We start from the raw sequence: 21,475 nt of genomic DNA, 5'->3' as shown, positions 1-21,475 counted from the left end.
AGGTGCAGGAGGGATAGGCTGTCGTGAGGTGGATGGCTGTTGGGTGGGTGGGTGGCTGCGTTTGTGTGGTGTGGAAGAGGGGGTGACAGACACAGTGGGAGAGGACACAGGGGACGTGTAAATGGCAGTGGGGGTGGTGACTGCATGTGTGCGGACTGGAGTGGAGGGTGTGCTGGTGATGGAAACACTGGCTGATGGTGAGGTGAATGGAGGTGTGAGTGTAGACGTCACAGGGAGGGAGGAGGGAGACGAGGAGGTGGGGGTCACAGAGGTGGTAGTGACTGTTGGCATGTCTGCATCGGAATGTTGCGTGTGTGAATGTCTGCGTGATCTGTGGTGCTTATGTTTGGATGAGCTTCTCTTGGGTGTTGAGGTGTGTGCAGGCTGGTCTGATGGTGTGGGTGGGACAGGCAGAGGAACAGGAGACTGGGAGGAGGGAATTAGTAGAGGCAGGCAGGAGACAGGGACAATGGCTGCCGTCAGTGCTGAGGCCAGAGCCTGGAACGATCGCTGATGGGCAGCCTGACCCGAATGAATGCCCTCCTGGTACGCATTGCTGCGATGAACCTCCCTCTCCACCCCCTGGATGGCATTCAAAAGGGTAGTCTGCCCAACAATGAGCGTTCGGAGGAGGTCAATGACCTCCTCACTGAGGGCAGCGGTGGTAACAGGGGCAGGGCCTGAGGTGCCTGGGGCGAAGGAGATGCCCGGCTTCCTGGCAGAGCGGGCACGGGGCGAACGCTGAGGGGCTGCTGGGAGGGCGGAGATGGTGCGCTGGGTGGCGGCTGTACCTGTAATGGCGGGGGGCACGGATGGTGCCACCCCCGCAAGGGAGCCCCCTTCCGAGGACGTGTCCGTGTCGCTGCAGGGTCCAGTCGTCCCCGTCGTGGAGCTCCCCTCGCCCTCCGTCTCACTGGTCCAGCCTGACTCTGTGGCATGGCCCTCCTGGGCCATGTGAGATGCAGCTCCCTCCTGCCCTGATGCCACTTCTCCTCCGCCTGATGATGCTGATGCACACAAGCACAGAAAGACAAACAAAAAGGGGGGGGGAGAGAGAAATAAAGGGATATTGAGTACATGGATCTCCGGTACAGTTAGCGGACATGACAGACACAGATGCCCCCTGCACTAAGTTGCGCACTTGGGGTCCGCTACGCATTCCGTGGAACATGCCCTACACGCCTAGAGTTGACAACTGCAGCCATGGATGACACGGCCCAGGGATGGCTGTACTGACAAACTACTGAGGGTGGTGGCTGGGGACACAGGGGCTTACGGGGGTGCCCAGCCTACAGATATCGCCCTGGCCTAGGGGGACCCCCAGCCCTCCTCCCCCACCCAGACACCTCCACTGCGCGACAACAGAGTAGATAATGCTTGTACTCACCCCCTTGTGTCTGCTGTGCTGCCCTCACGCGCCCATCCAATTCAGGGTAGGCCACCGCCAGGATCCGGAACATCAGGGGGCTCAGTTGACGGCAGGCACCCCGCCTACGTTGGGAGGCCATCCCCAGCAGAGACTCGGCGGTCTTCTTGGTCCCGCGGCGGATGTCCTCCCACCTCTTGCGGCAGTGGGTGCCCCGTCGATGGTGGACCCCCAGGGTCCGGACTTCCTTGGCGATGGCACGCCAAATCCCGATCTTCTCATGGGCGCGGACCTATGTGACACGTACAGGGAGGGAGAAATACCACGTTCAAGTTTCTCAGCATTTTCCTTTCCAGTGGCCCAACGCCCCCCATCCCCGCCAGGCCCCCGCCATGCCCCCCGCCAGGCCCAACATGCACCCCATCCCCGCCATGCCCCCCGCCAGGCCCAACATGCCCCCCATCCCCGCCAGGCCCCCCGCCATGCCCCCCGCCAGGCCCAACATGCCCCCCATCCCCGCCATGCCCCCCGCCAGGCCCAACATGCCCCCCATCCCCGCCAGGCCCCCCGCAATGCCCCCCGCCAGGCCCAACATGCCCCCCATCCCCATCCCCGCCAGGCCCCCCGCCATGCCCCCGCCAGGCCCAACATGCCCCCCATCCCCGCCAGGCCCCCCGCCATGCCCCCCGCCAGGCCCAACATGCCCCCCATCCCCGCCAGGCCCCCCGCCAGGCCCCCTCACTTGTTGGTCTGGAGGACCGTAGAGTAGCGCATACTGGGGGAGGACCCCATCCACAAGTTTCTCCAACTCCTCTCCAGTGAAGGCAGGGGCCCTTTCCCCAGGCGCAGCAGCCATTGTCCCTTCCAGACCGAGGTCACAGCAACACTTGCAGTATAGGTCCTCTCCTGTGAAAGTTCAAGTCGCAAGTGGATAAGTAGATAGAAAATGGCGGTCACGTCCGCGGCGGTGCGTACCGCGGCGGTGCGTCCCGCCACCGCCGGCGCCCTTCGCCATTGGCTCCTGAAACCCGTAGGCTTCAATGTTAACCAATGCGGCTTCGCGCCGCGGTCTTCGCCCGCCGCGGTGTGCCACGCCAGCGCATTGACCTCACATCCCATTGTCACACTTCACAGGTCAGGCAGCCGCCATTTCCAGGGCCCACATGGCTCAATTTCAACAGCGTCACACAGGCCTAGGCCTTGCATAGCCACTCAGACACGCCATTCACTGCATAGAGAATCGTATACTGTGCTAGCTGTGAGTACGTACCTGTGGGTTGCTTGACTGTGTGCTCCATGTTGTCCTTCCTAGGCACCGTCCGCTGGGTTGGGCGAGGAGACGGATGAATCCTCCCGTGTACCGACCGCTGGTGGACCTGTCGACAATGGAAGAACGCCACATTATCCTGACCTACCGTCTTAACCGTGCCACTATCCATGAACTGTGTGCCCAGCTGGAGCCCGACCTGATGTCCCCCATCCGCCAACCCACAGGGATTCCCCCTCTGGTGCAGGTCATGTCAGTACTCCATTTCTTGGCAAGTGGGTCATTTCAGACAACCGTGGGAATTGCTTCTGGGATGTCTCAGCCCATGTTTTCGAAGGTGTTATCCAGAGTGTTGTCTGCCCTGATGAAATCCGTGAGGAACTACATCATTTTCCCTGAGGTGGGCGAATTGGCTACAGTGAAGGGTGATTTCTACGCCCTTGGACATATTCCCAACGTAATTGGTGCCATTGATGGGACCCATGTGGCTTTGGTTCCCCCAAGAGACAGGGAGCAGGTGTACAGGAACAGAAAAAAATACCATTCAATGAACATCCAGGTGGTGTGTTTGGCTGACCAGTACATCTCGCATGTAAATGCCAAATTCCCAGGGTCAGTGCATGACGCCTACATCCTCAGGAATAGCAGCATCCCTTACGTGATGGAACAGCTACAGAGACACCGTGTATGGCTAGTGGGGGACTCTGGGTACCCCAACCTGTCGTGGCTACTGACCCCAGTAAGGAATCCCCGGACCAGGGCAGAGGAACGGTACAATGAGGCCCATGGGCGTACTAGGAGGGTGATCGAACGCACCTTTGGCCTCCTAAAGGCCAGGTTTCGGTGCCTGCATATGACAGGTGGATCCCTAATGTACTCACCTAAGAAGGTGTGTCACATCATCGTGGCCTGCTGCATGCTTCACAACCTGGCTTTGCGCCGCCAGGTGCCTTTCCTGCAGGAGGATGGTCGAGACGGTGGTGTTGTGGCAGCGGTGGAACCTGAGGAGAGTGACGAGGAGGAAGACGACGGGGCTGAAACAGACAACAGGGACAGAATCATTGAACAGTACTTCCAATAGGACACAGGTAACATTTCAAAGAAAATTTAGTAAATGTTAACTACTCTCCAGCATCTCTGCTGCCTGTCTATTTGCCCCAGTGTATGATGACTGAGTTTTGGCTTTTCCCTCCCTATTTCAGATCTGGGGTTCCCACTACGAGTCCTGTGCTTCGTTTCCCCATGGACTACAGCTTTGTGGCAGCTGTTTGTTGACTTCACCATGTACAAGGACATATTTGCACTGTCATGTCAATTACAATCTATTGAAATCACAGCCAGACTCCAGATATTGTGGTGCAAAATAGGTGTTTATTTAAGTGCTCAAAATGGGATGGGTGGTTTCAAGTGGGTGGGGGCTATGGTGAAGGAATGTCCATGGCAGAGTCCAGAGTAACAGTCACACAGGTGCATTGTCCAGAGGCCCAACGCAGTTTTGCGTCAAAAGAATTAGCGCCGGCTAACGCCATTCTGAAGCGCCATGCGGGCGCCGTATTTATTCAATGACGTTAGCCGGCGTTAGCCGCCGGCGCTGCCTGGTGTGCATGAAAATAAACGACGTACACCAGGCAGCGCCGGCGTAGGGGGATATGGAGCTTGGGCATAAAAAAATGGGGCAAGTCAGGATGAGGCAAATTTTTTGCCTCAACCCGATTTGCGCCATTTTTTCGACTCCCAACCCCCATAGAAATGACTCCTGTCTTAGCAAAGACAGGAGTCATGCCCCCTTGACCAATGGCTATCCCCAGGGGACTTCTGTCCCCTGGGCATGGTCATTGGGCATAGTGGCATGTAGGGGGGCACAAATCAGGCCCCCCTATGCCACATTACCGGAACTTACCTTAATGTCCCTGGGATGGGTCCCTCCAGCCTTGGGTGTCCTCCTGGGGTGGGCAAGGGTGACAGGGGGTGTCCCTGGGGGCATGGGAGGGCACCTCTGGGCTCCTTCCGAGCCCACAGGTCCCTTAATGCCTGCCTTGTCCAGGTGTAAAAAACGGCGCAAAAGCGGCCGTACGTCATTTTTTTTGACCCGCCCACTCCCGGGCGTGAATTTTGCCCGGGAGTGTAAATACGGCACACATGCCACGGAGTCAATTTTTTAGACGGGAATGCCTACCTTGCATCTCATTAACGCAATGTAGGTGTCCACGCTAAAAAATGACGCAAACTCCATGGACTTTGGCGCTAGACGCGTCTAACGCCAAAGTATAAATATGGAGTTAGTTTTGCGTCGGAATTGCGTCAAAAAAAACGACGCAATTCCGGCGCAAACAGAGTATAAATATGCCCCCAAGGGTGTCCAAGATACCCCATCCCAAGACCCTGAAAAGTAGGAGTATAGTTACCCTACTGCCCCAGAAAGACAGTAAAGTCAAGAGGGGATTCTGCAAAGGCAACAACTGACTGCAAAGCACTGAAGTCAGATTCCTGGACCTGAGGACCTGCAAAGGAAGGGGACCAAGTCCAAGAGTCACGCAAGTGTCCAGGGGGGGCAGGAGCCCACTAAACCCCGGATGAAGGTGCAAAAGGGCTGCCTCCAGTTGGAAGAAGCTGAAGATTCTGCAACAACAGAAGGTGCCAGGAACTTCTCCTTTGGTCAGAAGATGTCACACGGCGTGCTGGAGGATGCAGAGTTGTTTACACACAGAAAGACCTCAAACAAGCCTTGCTAGCTGCAAGAGTCACAGTTAAAGATAATGGGTGCTGCCCAGGCCCAGAAAGGACCAGGAGGTTGCCCCTTGGAGGAGGAAACAGAGGGGGCGCTCAGCAACAGAGAGAGCCCATGCAGAAGCAGGCAGCACCCGCAGAAGTACTTGAACAGGCATTCACGAAATCTGAGCATGGTGGTCATCTCAACACAACAAAAGAGGGTCCCAGGAAGTCGGTGGTCAACTCAGTGAGTTGAGCAATGCAGGACAGAGTGCTGGGGAGTTGGGCTGTGCTGTGCAGAAAGGATTTTTTGCAAAATTACACAGAAGACCTAGCAGCTGCAGATCACACAGTACACAGGATTACTGTCTGGCGTGGGGAGGCAAGGACTTACGTCTACCAAATTTGGACAGAAGGACCACTGGACTGTCAGGGTCACTTGGATATGTGTTCCAGGGACCATGCTCATCAAGATGAGAGGGGACCCAGAGGACTGGTGATACAGAAGTTTGGTGCCTTCGTTAGCAGGGGGAAGATTCCGTCGACCCACGGGAGATTTCTTCTTGGCTTCCAGTGCAGGGTGAAGGCAGACAGCCCTCAGAGCATGCACCACCAGGAAACAGTTGAGAAAGCCAGCAGGATTAGGCGCTACAATGTTGCTGGTAGTTGTCTTGCTACTTTGTTGCGGTTTTGCAGCCATCGTTGAGCAGTCAGCAGTCGATCCTTGGCAGAAGTTGAAGAGAGAGATGCAGAGGAACTCTGGTGAGCTCTTGCATTCGTTATCTGAAGAGAAACCCACAGGTGAGACCCTAAATAGCCCTCAGAGGAGGATTGGCTACCTAACCAGGTAAGAGCCTATCAGGAGGGGTCTCTGACGTCACCTGCTGGCACTGGCCACTCAGAGGCCTCCATTGTGCCCTCACACCTCTGTATACAAGATGGCAGAGGTCTGGGACACACTGGAGGAGCTCTGGGCACCACCCCTGAGGTGGTGATGGACAGGGGAGTTGTCACTCCCCTTTCCTTTGTCAAGTTTTGCACCAGAGCAGAGGCTGGGGGATCCCTTAACCGGTGCAGACTGGCTTATGCTAGGAGGGCACCATCTGTGCCCTTCAAAGCATTCCCAGAGGCCAGGAGAGGCTACTCCTCTCAGGCCCTTAACACCTATTTCCAAAGGGAGAGGGTGAAACACCCTCTCTCAGAGGAAATCCTTTGTTCTGCCTTCCTGGGACTGGGCTGCCCAGACCCCAGGAGGGCAGAAACCTGTCTGAGGGTTGGCAGCAGCAGTAGCTACAGAGAAAACCCCAGAGAGCTAGTTTGGCAGTGTCCGGGTTCCATGCTGGAGCCCCGGGCATGCATGGGATTGGCACCCCAATACCAGATTTGGCATGGGTGCAATTCCATGATCTTAGACATGTTACATGGCCATATTCGGAGTTACCATTGCAAAGCTACATATAGCTATTGACCTATATGTAGTGCACACGTGTAATGGTGTCCCCGCACTCACAAAGTCAGGGGAAATTGCCCTGAACGATAAGGGGGCACCTTGGCTAGTGCCAGGGTGCCCTCACACTTAGTAACTTTGCATCTAACCTTTACCAAGTGAGGGTTAGACATATAGGTGACTTATAAGCTACTTAAGTGCAGTGTAAAATGGCTGTGAAATAACGTGGATGTTATTTCACTCAGGCTGCAGTGGCAGTCCTGTGTAAGAATTGTCTGAGCTCCCTATGGGTGGCAAAAGAAATGCTGCAGCCCACAGTGATCTCCTCGAACCCCAATACCCTGGGTACCTGGGTACCATATACTAGGGAATTATAAGGATGTGCCAATCAGAATTGGTAAAAATGGTCACTGGCCTGCAGTGAGAATTTGAAAGACAGGGAGAGAATAAGCACTGAGGTGCTGGTTAGCAGAGCCTCATTGACACAGTTAGGCACCACAAAGGGAACACATATAGGCCACAAACTATGAGCACTGGGGTCCTGGCTAGCAGGATCCCAGTGACACAGGCAAAAACAAACTGACACACAAGTAAAAATGAGGGTAACATGCCAGGCAAGATGGTACTTTCCTACAATATCCCTAAGCCCCCTACAATGGAGGCCATGGTGGCATTGTGGGCCTGCCAATGCTGCATGGCCTGCTGGTGGTGTTCCCTCCACAGCCTCTGGTTCTCCTGCACAGGGGTGAGTACCAGGCCCATCCTGTCTTGGGATTTTTGGTATGCTCCCAGGACTTGTGATAGTACCTCCTGGCCAGTCGGTTCCCTGGTTTGGTGCACCCTTTGGCCCACAGATGACCTCCCACTGACCCTCGCCCCCTGTCCCCGGAACTGTGTGCCCACACCCACTTGCACTAGGTCCTTCATCAGCTTACTTTGCAGGTGTTGACTCCAGTCCCTGTACAGGTGGGCACACTGTTGATTGACATGTCCTGGGGAAACAGGTCTGGGGGCATGGGGCGACTGGTGTAGCATCTGCCTCAGTAGTGGGGGGGGTTTGGTGTGGCCTGGGTGAAGCTTGTGGAGTGTGACTGACCCGAGGTGCAAGATGGGCCACAGAGTTCTTCCAGATTCAACCATCAAGAGTTGCTGTCATCACTGTGGCCTTCTTCTGATGGAGGACTGGGTGTTTGTGGCACCTGCTGCTATCTAACATTAGCAGTGGTACCTGTGGACAGGAACAAGAGACATTCACATCTGCCTCACATTTGCACATTGCATAACCTGGAACATTGTGCTGGATGGTTGCTCCCCAGGCATGGCATTGCCAGTAGGCAGTTTATTATTTGCTTTGTGGCAAACGGTGTCTCATTTTTATTTTACATCTGATATGTGATGACTTATCAGTATTTTTGCATTACTGACATTGCCGTTTCATGGTTTTCTCTTGGGACCTGCTTATTCAGTAGTAAATGTCACCCTTTCCTATGTAGTTGTTCCTTTGGGATGGGTGTTGTGCATTTTTAGGTCAGTAAAGGGTGATGCATTGCAGGACTGGTAGTGCTTCATTCTGAATATGTGTTATTAATAATTGTGAGTGCAGACGTTGTGAAGGTGTTAGTTAAGTGGTGTAGACATGCAGGGGTAATTGGTATGGGTGGTTAGGGGTGGGTTTTCAGTGTGGGTTTGGGTAGGTTGGTGAGTTATAGGGTGATGGGGACACATGAAATACAGGTGTTCATACGAGTAGGGGGTATAGGTGACTTACCACTTTCAATTCCTCTGGTGATTCCAGTCAGGCCCTCTGGATGCAGGATAGCCAAGACCTTCTCCTCCCATGATGTTAACTCTGGGGTAGGAGGTGGGGGTCCACCACCTGTTCTGTCGATGGGAATCTGGTGTTGTGATGTTGTGATCACACCTTCCCCCGTAGGTCGTTCCACCTCTTCCTTATGTCTTCCCTTGTGCATGGATAGTTTCCCCCTGAGTTCACCTTGTGGATGATCCTCTGCCATAACTCAATTTTCCTGGATGTAGATGTCTGCTGTGCCTGTGCACCGAACAGCTGAGGCTCTACCCTCACGATTTTGTCCACCATGGCACGCAACTCATCATTTGTGAAACAGGAGTGCTTTTGGGGGGACATGGTGATGTTGATGTGTGTGTGGTCAATGGGTTGTGCAAAGGGTGGTTTGTTTTTTGGGATGTGGTGGTTGTGTGGTTATGGGGGATTGAGTGCTAGTGGTGTATTGTGCAATAATGAGGTGCATGTTTGTGTGCAATGCTGTTGTGTGATGTGTGTTTGGGATGAACAGATGTCTGTGTTATGTATGTGCAGTTCCTTGTTGTGAGTGGCCACGAGTTGTGTGGCAAATGTTTTCTGTTGAAAAGGATTGTGGGATGTGTTGGTGTGTGTTTTATACTTGTGTGTGTGTGTGGTGTTTGTATGTGTATCAGGTGTGGTGTATTTGAAATGGCCAATGTGGCGTGGTTTTGTTGGGAAGTCAGTATTCACCACTATAGTTCACACCTCCAATGGCTTACCACAGTGAAAATGACCGCTGTGCTGATTTGTGGGTCGTAATTTGGAGGGCGGTGTCAAATTTGTGACTGCTTTCTGGTGGTTTTGTGTTTGTGACTCATTATACAGCAGTAGATTTACTGCTTCCACAGTGATCTTTTGGTGGCCGCCAGCATGGGGGTCTTCAGTTAAGACTGCCAAAATCATAATGACCACCATAATATCAGAAATAGAGAGAAAATAAAAGCTCATGACAGACATACTGATTAATGTCCCTCTCGTTCCTTTCAGGACGCACCGGAGAGACATAGCAAGAGAGTAAGCCGGTCATAGCGACATCCTGACTACGTGGAACAGAAGAAAGACTCACCATAGTCTTCAGACAAAAAATAATATAATTCCCCACAACAAAGGCCACAGTTGAAAAAGAAAAAGGTGGCAGCACTGCCAATTAAAAATGTCAGTACACTTGAGAACATTGCTGAAGAACAAGATGGGGGCAGGGACACTGCTAGACAGCGAGTCAAAGGTCACGATGTTGTCAGAGTTTGAAAGATCATTTGCACGTGACAACAACTAGCCACTTTATTGCAATCGAGACTGCGGACGGGCCCATTCTCCCACCTGACAGGGCTTACAATTTAAATATCCAAATTGAGGGAGACATAGAGGGCATAATTAGTGTGATATTCTGGGATGAAATTAGTTGTGATATCCTGCTGGCCGAGCAGGACTGGCCACGTGAGCACTTTTTGGGAGCTCCCAAACGGAGAAGATGTAATTTTAACTATTTTCTCTGATCTTGTTCCAGAGGCGGTAAAACAAACCTACTCTGTCAATTGGGCTTTAGCGCAGGCACCTGCACTATACCGCAATCATGTAGATTGGGACAAGGATTCTCCTTGCCATGTAATACCTATTTGGTCTACACCCCAGCCTCAGCCCAAATATCCTGTCAAACACAAAGCCAAGCTCCAGTGACGGAGATCCTCACTCAGCTTTAGTACCAAGGTTTAATTGAGCCCTGTGCCTCTGCACTGACTAACCCATCATTCACTATTGCAAAACCAGACCATTCATATAGAATAGTCTTAGATTACAAACAGTTAAACAGTTATACATGCACATACGCAATACAAACTTCACACAGAACAGCACTAATTAACATCATAGTGCGCAGAAATTGCAAAACAACCTTGGATATCTCCAATGGCTTTTTCTGCCAGAACTTAGCTGACGAAAGTTGGAACCTAAGGGCATTCTCATTTGGCTCACAAAAATGCTTCTGCTGTTTGCCCCAAGGCTACAAAAACAATATTGCATGATATTGATCCTGAGGCCTTGTCCTATGCGGATGACATCTATCTCACCGATGATGACCTCATCATTCATCTTGCCAGGGTCGATCAGATCATTCTAGGATTCACAGCCCTTGGTAATAAATTTAATTTTAGGAAAACTAAAATAGCTTTTCTCAGTGTATTGTTCCTAGGATACAAGCTATCGAATGAGGGCAAGAGCCTGGCACCGCACTTTTTAGAGAAGTATGCTTAACTTCAGCCACCAAATACTATCAAGAAGCTACAGTCTTTACTTGGTTTCTTTAATCTTAGCAGAACTTTAATTCCCAACCATGCACAAAGTATCAAGCCACTCTATGACTTAATACTCCCTGATTTCTTTTAGCAGACACTGGACAGTAGAACACACATGCATCCTTAAAGGACTACAACAGGACATGCTAGAAGCAAAATACTTACACAGCTGTGACAACAAAACTAATTTGGTCATCAGAATAACTTCTGGTGCCATTGGGTTTACTTAAGTCACTTTTAACAAAGGTGACACAGTACCCATAGCATATAAATCACATTTCTATTCCAATGCTTTGCACCCACTGAAAAAAATCTGACTGCTGTACAGATGGCTGTCATCAAGAAGAGACCACTGGCCCAAGGGAAACACATTATTGTTGTTGCCCAGCTGCTAGCCTTAGAGGCCGTCACCAAAGCAAGTGTTCCTAAATCTAAAGAATTACATCCACATTGGATTCAGTGGGCAACCTCCCTAACTGCCACCAATGTTGATTACATCTTTGATCCAAAACTGCTGATACAACAATTTCTCCAATACGAACAGGAGTATCCCACACTTCTTGACATCTTGCCTCTTGATATATGCCATACTGTAATTTACACTGATGGTTCAGCACAACCAGCTGTAGGTACTAAACATCAATACTCAGCCACTTGCACAGCTGTGAGCGGAGTGATGAAGGATGGTATATTCCACCCTCACAATACCAACACGCAGACCCTGGGGGACTGCACAGCCCAGCTGGCTGAACTCAAAGCCCTTATCTTAGCACTAGAACATATGGATCCACAACAACTCACTTTGACTTTCTTTGATTCATTCTACTCTGTCCAGTCCTACAATGATTATCTTAATCATTGGTGACTGAACAGGTTCAGAGACTCAAAAGTGAATACCATAAAACACACAACTCTCTGGGGGAGGGTGGCTGATCTTAAGGATAAGCTACTGAGTGCCCATGTAGTCCATACACTGGACCTCCAACGTGTAGGAGTACATGTTATTGGCAACACTTTGGTTGATGAAGCAGCCAAATCAGCAGTAGCTATGGCTTCTGTTGCTGCAGTGACTCATTCCTAGATGAGATTGGATAATGAAATGTTGGCTGCCGTGAAAGCTTCGGCTGAAGGCAAACCTCTCCAAAAGCATACTCTTACCACATCACTGCATAGAATGCTGCTTATGCAACACTTCCTGGGGCTGGAGATTGAACGGTCAACAATCATGACCAGAGATTAGACCTAATAAAAGCTGCGCATGAGGATGTCGCCTCTGCACATGCTGGTTTTGCGGCCACAATAACACTCTTACAGAAACGCTTCTGGTGGCCAGGTCTATACAAGCAGACCAAGCAATATGTCCTTTGTTCTGACTTTGCCGGTAGATAAAGAGCTCAAACATCAAATGCCCTCAGCAGACATGCCTCTTGGTGTCCAACAGGCCCCCACAATGTGTGTACCTCGAGCATTTTGGTCCCCTTCAACCTGATGGTGCATACAAATACATCTCAGTCGTTGTAGATTCTTGTTCTAGATTCCTGTGGGTATGGTCTCAGTGGTCAGCTGACACTCGAACTGTTATAAAAGACTTTCTGATCTTTATCTGTACATATGCGGTTGCAGCATTCCATTCAGAACAGGACACTGCCTTTGCCTGTAAGCCATTCAGGGACACCATGAGGATGATAGGTGTTGAACTCCATTACTCCTCACCCCACTATCCAGAGGGAAATTCTGTTGTGGAGAGGAGGAATCAAGATCTAAAGCAGTCCTTAACAGCTAGAGTATTAGGTAATGGTCACAGCTGGCTTCATCACCTACATGGGGTCCAGAGAGCACTGAATAGTCTGCCAAGAAGGTCCTTGGGGGACATACACGCCCTATGAGTTTCTCTTTGAGATACCTATGTATGTCCCAGATCTAGATGGCCCTGGTTTGGTGGCAGCAGATATCACCTTTTGACATAAATGAATATCTCATTGTCTTACAGAAGGTTCAGCAATTTTGTGATGATAAATCATTCACCAGTGCTGCTACCTTAGGAATACAGGATTTGCCAACAACTTCTACTGGCTGGATTCCTAAAGTCAGGGATCTGGTTCATGAAAAGATTGCTGTGAAGAAGGAATGTGGCCAATCCTACAAAGCACGGGTCCAAGTCCTGTGAATACAAGATACCAGAAGTGTCATCCTACCACCGCTCACTGGTTCTAAAGCAAACAGATTTTCCTCCATTGACAATGTCAAACTCCTTCATGTGGCCGATTCTTCACAGAAGACCCAGAGGTCCCTTGGGTAGTTACCGGTCTCATCTCACTACCCAACAGGACATAACTCTTCAAAGAAGAAACAAGAAAACCACTTTGACTACACAAGCATGTTCAATGATGCTACCAATGCCTCCTCGAGCATGGGGAGGGAAGAAAATAAGCTTTTGCTGATTCCTGTCACCATTTCAATGACAACACCTATCCAAGATGTGGCTGTCTTCTAATCCAACACTACACAAACTGACAACATTGTCTACTATGAGCCTCCACGCGAAGTGGAGTCTTCCACCAGTAATGCACCGGCTCCTGTGTTTGCAGAGACTGCTTCTGGTTACTTCATCGACATTGATGACTTCTCTTCAACTTCATCCACACCTTATATTGAAACTGTTTCAAAGACACGTACGCTGTACATATGGCTTAAAAATATCTATTTATTTTATCCATGGAATTATCTGTGGATATTTCTGACATTGCTTACATTTTTTCTATCGATTGGTTTTGTAACTGTTTTCTTCCTGCTTATAAATGATTATTCACTTTCTGAATTCTCCTCTGTTGAGCCTGTGGATGAAATCTTAACTTCATATTTTTCCTCGCATAAGGTCTGAAGAGACATGTCCCTTGTGAGCCTTTCAGCAGTACCGATTCCTGGTGGGATTGAGTAGGATAATGTTCCATTTGATACATACGGGCCTACTGAGGTCATTCAAATTCCATACATCTTTAAAATTTCAATGACTTCTGTAAGTACACCTGGGTTTGTATCTGATGACTGGGATGTCCAAACAATTGATTTTGTGTTAGATGAGATGAAGGATTACACTGTATTTGAAAGTGATGATGTGTACCCAACACAAAACTATTATGGTGAAATGTTCTGCTATAATAACTGGGGACATTACTACCTGCACCGTGCAACTAGAAACAGATCAGTATTCAATTACACATAGTGGGGACAGTGTTCAGCTCCGCTTGTGGGAAGCCCCAAACATTATTCGGATAAATTCACATATTTTTCAGGGGATGATATTAGGAATGCAGACTCATACTATTTCAAGTTACCATCTTCTAAAATTAGGAACATTTTGCTAACAAACACAAAATTCATTTCTCAGATTTCTTTGTTTCCCGACTTGCTGTTGAAGCCTATAAATACTGGGAGGACACTATTGATGTAAAGAGTGTATGGGGAACACAAGCTTGGCAAATTCAGGGTAGGAAAGCGTTATTTAGCGCATGCCTTATTCCTGTGCAAATGATCTTTTTAAATGACACAACTGAAATGACATCAAGTCTACGATTAGCAAAAATGAAGGAAATGAATGTGCCCAGTATAACCACACCGGCAAATTTCACCAATTGACAATCCTTCCTCAACATTAGAGGAAGAATTAGAGGCAAAGGTTCAGGCTTTTACCTATAATTTTTGACTTTCTAGCTTCAGTGGATGGTTATTGTGGCCAGTGGACATGAATGGGTGTCAGGCGCGTTTTGTAAATTCCTCAGGGGGTTTCAAGATTAGCCGTTCGGACCCTTGCTTTGTCTCGGGTCAACACTCGGGTATAGTTACTACATACAGTGTATGTAAACTGTTCCAACAATGGTTACAGACTAACACCTTAGCAGCAGTTAAGGAACACGTTAATACTCTTTCTGAAGATATAGACTTGAAGGACTTCTTTTTAGTTCCAAGGAAGCCACTCTCTAAAAGATTCATCCATTCCATATACAATGAAATCTGTAAGCTTTCTCAAATTGAAGCTGCTGCACGTTTAAGGCAGATAGACAAAGAGAATTTAAAAAATGGTTTTAATTGTTGTTGATTATGGCATGAACACTCTGTCCAACAGGATATACTCCCTTAATAACACAGACCCTCATTATGACCCTGGCGGTGAGTGATAAAGTAGTGGTAATACCACCAACAGCCTGGCTGTAACTACCACCAAATTATGACCATGGCGGTGATAACTCCCATAGACAGCCAATGTACCACACAACCGCCAGGGTAGAAACAACACTCACCACGGCGGCAGCCGTCAACAGCCAGGCGGAAGACAAAGTGCTGCCCACCATATTAAGACACTACAATCCGCTACTAAATCTGGGGCGGTACCAACGCCATCAAAAGCCTGGTGGATACGCATCACAGAAGAGAAAAATATCACCATCGGAGGCACAGGGAAGAATAACGCTGCCATGGAACCCGAACTGCAAGTCTTTCCAATGCTCTTCTTCGTTATGCTCCACCTGGAACACCAACACCGATGAAGATGATGGCGGTGGGTACAGCCGCCTAGCACACAAGGGAGGGAGGAAAACAAGAGTGAAACACACTCACGACACACACCCGACACGCATAGACCATACACACAACCAGCCACACACGAAAAACTATTTGCACCTGATACATGGCAGAATAATTCAAGGACAACAAGAATGCACCAAGGTGAATGTATTGATGTCAACAGCTAATAAATAATAGAATTTTCCATGAAACAGATATGTACAAATGTACACAAAGGGACACTGCCCAGTCCAATGTACAAAGGGGCCACATGGCCACAGGATACAGCCCAAGGCCCAACTCAAATCCTGACTTCATTCGGATAGAACTCTGCAGGGGCATCAGTTTGCAAGTGGGCAGGCACCTCAGGGGGATGGCGGGTGGGGGGCACCTCAGCCGAAGTCGTGAACAAGCCCATTGGTTCTGGAGGGAGCCCATTTCCCATTTCTCTGTTCTGGGGAGTACAAGGCCAGAGTCTCTCAGGTCGGTGACTTTCCCACTGGTTGTGAAGGGGGCTCCATGCCCATTTCTCTGTCCTGGGGAGTGCAAGGCCACAGTCTCTGGAGTGGGTGACTTTCCTACTGGTTCTGGATGGGGCTTCCTGTCCATTCCTCTCTGCTGGGGAGTGCAAGGCCACAGTCTCTCAGGTGGGTGACTCTCCCACTGGTTCTAGAGGGGGCTCCTTGCCCATTTCTCTTTGCTGGGGAGTGTAAGGCCACAGTCTCTCAGGTGTGTGACTTTTCCACTGATACTGTAGGGGGTTTCAAGCCCATTTCTCTCTGCTGGGGAGTGCAAGGCCACAGTCTCTCAGCTGGGTGACTTTCCCACTGGTTCTGGAGGGGGCTCCATGCCCATTTCTCTCTACTGGGGAGTACAAGGCCACAGTCTCTGGAGTGGGTTACTTTCCCACTGGTTCTGGAGGGGGCTCCATGCCAATTTGTCTTTGCTGGGATGTGCAAGGCCTCAATATCTCAGGCGGTGACTTTCCCACTGGTTCTGGAGGGGGCCCCTCGTACAGCAGCCCCTGGAAGGTGGCCTACATGGCTTCCGCTGGTGGTGATGGCTGCATGTTGGTGGCAGATGGAGGTACCTCCTGGGCAACATCTGCTGGTGGTAATGGCTGCACCTTAGTGGCAGATGGAGGTGCCTCCTCGGCATCCTCTACTGGTGGTGAGGGATAGACTTACTCAACTGGCGGTGGGGGCCCCATGATCACTGGTGGTGGTACAGGTGTCACCCTGACAGCCTCCGCTGGAGTAGAGGCCTTCTTCCCCTTCATGACATGGAGGGTGGAATCGTTATCCTTCATGGCAGGGGTTGAGGGCTTCTTCCCCTTCATGGCAGGTCGTACGTGTTCCCCTAGTCTTCCAGGCAGGAGTCAACGGCTTCTTCCCCTTCAAAGCATGATGTGCTGGCTCCTTCCTCTTCATGGCAGGAGGTGTGGGATCCTTCCCCTTCTTGGCTGGTGAAGTGGAATCCTTTACTGACTTACCACAACAACTAGAAGGTGTCCGCGTGGACTGTTTGGCTGAGGTGCTGAGCTGGGTCGTTGGGACCCTGCTCTTATGGGCAGGACAGTGGGGAGGGGGAGGAAAGAGGGCAAGTTGGGCAAGTTGGGCAAGGAAAAGCTTCTTAGGGACGGTGGGGCGGGAGGAGGGATGGGAGTGGAGGTTGAAGGAGTGGTTGTAGGAGGTGTATGTCTGCTGTATTTGGATGTAGGTGCATGGGCAGTATGCTGATGTGAGGTGGATGACTGTTGGGTGTGTGAGTGCTTGCATTTGTGTCCTTTAGGAGTGGGGGACAGACAGAGTGAGAGAGGACACAGAGGAAGCACACATGGATGTTGTGAGGTGTCTGCTAGTGAGGTGTGTGTGCTGCTTGGTGTGGTGATGCTGGTGGTGGATGTTGGTGCCGTGCATGCAGGTGTGAGTGTGGCCATGACTGGGAGGGAGGTGGAGGAGGAGACGTGGGAGGCAGTGGAGGCAGTGGATGTGGTTGTGTTTGCAACTGCCTGGTGTTTGCCTGAGTGCTTGTGGGATGAAGTGTGGTGCCTGTGTTTGACTGTGACACTCTTGGGTGTTGTCTTGTGTGCATGCTCGTCAGTATGTGTGTATGGGATGGGTTGGGGTTGAGGAGACCGGGACTGGGAAGTGATAGTTGGAGGGGGGACGGTAGAAACAGGGACAATGTCTGCCATCAGGGAGGAGACCAGAGCTTGAATCGATCTCTGTTGGGCCACCAATCCACTGTGGATGCCCTCCAGGAATGCTTTGTATTGCTGCATCTGGGATGCCAGTCCCTAGATGGCATTCACAATGGTTGACCTCCCGACAGAGATGGATCTCAGGAGGTCAATAGCCTCCTTACTCAGGGCAGCAGGGCTGACAGGGGCAGCAACTGAGGAGCCTGGGGTGAAGGAGATGACCACCCTCCTGGGTGAGCAGGCACGGGCAACTCGCTGAGGGGCTACTGGGAGGGTGGTGCTGGTACATGGGGTGGGGGCTGTACCTGCAGCTGCGGTGATCACAGAGGTGTCCACCACTACCAGCGAGCTTCCATCGAAGGATGTATCTGAATCTGTGTTTTCAACTCCTTTCTCCGCCGTGGTGTTCCCCTCGCCCTCCGACCCACTGGTTCCCTCAGCGTCAAGTGGCCTCTTCCTCCAGCGTCCTGTGGGTTGCAGCTCCCTCTGTCGCCAGTGTGCCTGCTCCTCCACCAGATGATGCTAATGCACACATGGACAGGATGACAGAACAAAAAAGTGGGGGAGAGAGAAAAAGGAAACACTGGGTCAATTACTGCACCAACATCACAGTTGGTATCCAGAGCACTGTCACCCACAGGCTTGAGCACTATGCATGGCACTCCCAGTGATTTGGCTAGATGCTACGGCAAGATGAGGGCCTCACACCGCCAACTGCACCACTCATGGTACCCACAAAGCCCTGCCTGAAATGGAATGCTAACAAGCTACGTTACCTCATTTGCCATACACCCATTAACCTAAAGTTGACCCACGCTGCAATATCTGGCCTGGCTTAGGGGCACCCACTAAATCATATCCACCACCCGGATCCCATCCCACCTGCCAAATTTTAGAATAATACCCACTGTACTCACCCCCTTGTGGCTGCTGTGATTCTCTCAGGTGCCCATCCAACTCTGGGTAGGCCCCTACTAGTATGCAGGCCATCAGGGGGGTCAGATTCTGACGGGCACCCCTTCCTCATTGGGAGGCCACTGCTGTCTTCCGTGCCCAGCGTCTCAGGTCCTCCCACAGTTTCCAACAGTGGGTGCTCCGCCTGCCATAGACCTCCAGGGTCTGCACCTCCTTGGCAATGGCATGCCATAATCCCTTCTTTTGATGGGCACGGACCTGCAGAGGCAACACAGACAGGAGAATACCATTAAACAAACAGTCCAGCCTGTCACACGTATGGCCCACCAATTCAGCTTCCATCGCCATTGGCAAGCACATCACCCGGTGCACACCATGTACACCACCACAAGACATTCCCCCTGATGACACGATTCTTGCACACACATCTTCATGCATCCTTCCCACATGCATCATGTCCAATGTGCACTCACCTGTTGGTGTGGAGGCCCATACAGCAGTCTGTACTGGGGTAGGACCCCATCCACCAGTTGCTCCAACTCTTTGGAAGTGAATGCAGGGCCCCTTTTCCCGGTCTCACAGGCCATAGGCAGAGGTCACAGCAGCACACGCAGTGTAGGTGTTCTCCTGTTGAAGGTCAGGAAACAAGTGAGGAATCAGATAGAAAATGGTGGGCACGTCCGCAGCAGTGTACACCGTCACCGGCGGCACAGATCCCCATTGGCCACTGTACTGCATAGAGCCCCATATTATCCAATGAGGAATTGCACGATGGTGCAAGACCATCTTCCGCCACGACACCCAACTTTGGTAGAATTACCTCACTTCCACTTGTCCCTACATACAGGATAGGAAGTCACCATTTCAGGGGGGGACAATGGTCATATCGACATTAACTGCGTCACAGACTGGATTAGCACATACCTCTCCATTCCCACTGTGCCATAACATAAATGCACCATGTACACTGATGCTGTGGTTCCATTGTTCAAATTGTGTCAGCCTACTCACTCTTGTGTCCTTTAGATGCCTACCGCTGCTACCGAATAGGAGGTGGAGACATACCCCTGTGTACAGACCCCTTGTGGGCTTGGCTACACAGGAGGTTAGGCACATTATCCTCACCTATAGACTGGACAAGGCCACAATCACAGAGATGTGTGCCCGATTGGAGCCAGACCTGATATCTACTATCCATCATCCGAATGGGACCCCCTCTTGTGCAAGTGCTATCAGTGCTTCATTTCTTGGCAATTGGTTCTTTCCAAGTGACAGTGGGCTTAGCAGCAGGAATGTCACAACCAATGTTCTCAATTGTGGTAGCCAGAGTCTGCCCTGGTAAAACACATGTGCAGCTACTTTGCTTTTCCCCAGGTGGAAGATTTAGCCACTGTGAAGGCAGGATTCTATGCAATGGGACATATCCCCAATATTACTGGGTCGGTTGATGGTACACATATTGCGTTTGTCCCCCCTGCCAGAATGAACAGGTGTTCAGGAATTGTGAGAGTTTCCACTCACTGAATGTGCAAATGTCTGCATGGAGGACCAGTACATCTCCTACGTCAATGCTAAGTACCCTGCGTAGGTGCATGATGCCTTTGTTCTGAGGAATAACAGCATCCCAAATGTGATGGTCCAACTACAGAGGCACAAGGTGTGGCTAATAGGTGAGCCTTGTTCCCCACCAACTGTATGTTGTGTATGCCTTCAGGTGTCATCCGCAAATCATTGTGTGAGGCTAAATGTGATCCCTCAATACTTGCAGGTGACGCTGGCTACCCAAACCTATTGTGGATGCTGACCCCTGTAAGGAATGCCAGGACAGGGGCAGAGGAATGTTATAATGAGGCACATGGGCGAACCTGATGGATCATCTATAAGAACCTTCGGGCTCCTGAAGGCCAGGTCCAGGTGCCTCCATCTGACAGGTTAATCCCTGTGCTACTCACCCGAGAAGGTCTGCCAGATAGTAGTGGCATGCTGCAAGTTGCACAACCTGGCCCTCAGACGGCATGTAAACTTTCTGCAGGAGGAGGAGACTGGAGATGCCCCTGTGGCAGCAGTAGACCCTGAGTACAGTGAGGATGAAGAGGCTGAGGATAAGGATGAGGACAACAGATCGTCAGTTATCAGTCAATACTTCCAATGACACACAGGTGAGACAGTGCAACTGACCATTTCTTTGACTAGTGTGTATTCTGTGTGGCTGTAATATGATGGCATTAACTTCCTTCTCAACTTACTGTCACCTATGGCTTGTCATTTTGCAGATGTTGGTGATATAACATCTGTGTACTGATGTGCTGATTACACACAGCTACAGGTCCATATTTCTATGCTCTCATAGTGGTAGGATCATTTACACTAGATGTGACTTTTTCCATATATGTACATTTTCCAAACATAAAATACTAGTAGTCAAGTTGTGTTCAACGGTGTTTATTGTAGTGCTATGAAATTGAGGGAAAAGTGCAGTGAAATGGGGTGATGATCGAGGAAAGTCCAGGATATTGTTCCAGTCTGTTTGTATCACAGATGCAGTCAGTGCCCAAGGGGCCATAGCAGTTCAAAGTGGACAAGGTGACAGGGTGAGACACAAGGGGGACAATCAGGAGAGTCTCATTTCCTGGCGGTGGTCTTGACAAGTGTCTCTGGCTTCTGTCTGGTTCGCAGGGAACGTTTGCGGGGTGGTTCAACTTCTGCAGGGGGAGGAGTGCTGGTGGCCTGTGGGTCCTGTGGTGGGGCCTCCTGCGCACTAGCTACAGCGGAAGTGGTGGGCTGGTCAATGGACTGGCTAGTGTTAAGGGCCTGCTGGTGCTGTTGCCTCCCTCTTGATGCTGGCCATGTCTTGCAACACCCCTGATATGGAGATCAGGGTGGTGTTAATAG

Source organism: Pleurodeles waltl, chromosome 1_2, assembly GCF_031143425.1.
Source record: "Pleurodeles waltl isolate 20211129_DDA chromosome 1_2, aPleWal1.hap1.20221129, whole genome shotgun sequence".
NCBI lineage: Eukaryota > Metazoa > Chordata > Amphibia > Caudata > Salamandridae > Pleurodeles > Pleurodeles waltl.
This window is presented reverse-complemented; position numbering follows the sequence as displayed.